At 45.0% G+C, this 1322-nt stretch overlaps 1 protein-coding gene and 1 long non-coding RNA gene across 2 annotated transcripts in view; one reads left to right on the plus strand and one right to left on the minus strand.

Moving 5' to 3' along the window:
- det1 (DET1 partner of COP1 E3 ubiquitin ligase) overlaps positions 1 to 1322 on the minus strand; it is a 54515-nt gene that overhangs the window by 29373 nt on the left and 23820 nt on the right. The gene's annotated exons all lie outside the window — the stretch shown is intronic.
- The window catches only part of LOC107988687 (uncharacterized), a 14370-nt gene that overhangs the window by 6893 nt on the left and 6155 nt on the right, over positions 1 to 1322 (plus strand). The gene's annotated exons all lie outside the window — the stretch shown is intronic.

Genomic DNA, 1322 nt, shown 5'->3' on the forward strand with positions numbered 1-1322 from the left:
GGGCATGTTGATTTGATGAGTGACTGAGCTGTCACACTTTAGCAGGAGCAGAGGGCAATCACAGCAGCGGCCGCCGCGCTCTTATCACGGCGCAAAGACGAGAAAGAAAGATAACAGGGTGCCATAAAACGGGACGGCACCGAGTGACATCTGAGTGATACCAGCGCGAGCGAGCGCGTGAGTGTGTGTGTGAGTGTGTGTGTGTGAGTGTGTGTGTGTGAGTGTGTGTGTGTCTGCAGGTGAGCGTTCATGTGTGTCATATTAAGCAGGAGATGTTTGTGGCAGCTGTCGGCCTTGTTTGAACAGCAATCACAATCAGCGGCGACAGCAGCTGAGAGTGTGGCTGTGACAGCAGTGGCTGATGGGACTCTAGCTGCTTCTCTGCTCCCTCCCTCTCTCTCTCTCTCCCTCCTTCCTTCCCTCCCTCCCTCTGACCCTCTTTGCACCTTCTGCTTCACCTTCTCCTCCACCTCCAACAGCCTCCAGTGTTGCGTCAGCTCAGTTCCCAGATTCTGGTTTTTCCCCTTCTGACATCCTGAAGTTATTACAGCTCCAGATCTCTCTCTCTCTCTCTCTCTCTCTCTCTGTCTCTCTCTCTCTCAGTACGGCTTCAAAAAGCTCTCTTTTGTTGGTGCTAGGAAAACAAGGTGTCCCTGGTCCTGCGCGGCGGCCTTGTGTGTGTGTGTGTGTGTGTGTGTCAGAGAGTGAGAAAACATCTGAGCATCCTCCGTGCTGCTGCTGTTACTGCGTTACCTGATGATGAGAGTGAGACACTGTGCAAATGATGTGATTACATTCACTGGTTCGTTTTAGGGAAAACTGAACAGGAGGAGGAAAAAAAACTGGAATAAATGAGGTAGAAAACATACGTTCTACTGAAAACCGTCGCAGATTTTGGGTTGAAAGAACTTTAATAAATGTGTTGTTTCGGTCGTTATATTATATATTTTTCCTCATTGGATAACATATTTTAGCATGACAGCTAATTTGAAGCTACGTTTCCATCAGTGAAAGTAAAAAAAAAAAAATTATAGTCCTGACATTACAGCAGTTTAGTTTAAGTCAATATGGGCCATCCCTACCATTAATGCTTCTGTGCCTGCGCGGCTTCTCTCTGCCTCAACAGAAAACTAAGCTAGGAAATCATTTTAGCTGTTGGCAGCTAAGCTAAGAAGCTAAACTAAGCTCTGGAGAACCTAAAATATAACAGTGCTGGAGTCTGTTTTTTCATTTTTAGAAAAAAAAAATGTAAATGACTTTTCATAAATTATTAAAAACATAAAATTCTATTTCATTCTTTCCTTTCTCTATATTCATCCAGC

This window comes from Cynoglossus semilaevis, chromosome 6, assembly GCF_000523025.1.
Source record: "Cynoglossus semilaevis isolate Cse_v1.0 chromosome 6, Cse_v1.0, whole genome shotgun sequence".
Lineage (NCBI taxonomy): Eukaryota > Metazoa > Chordata > Actinopteri > Pleuronectiformes > Cynoglossidae > Cynoglossus > Cynoglossus semilaevis.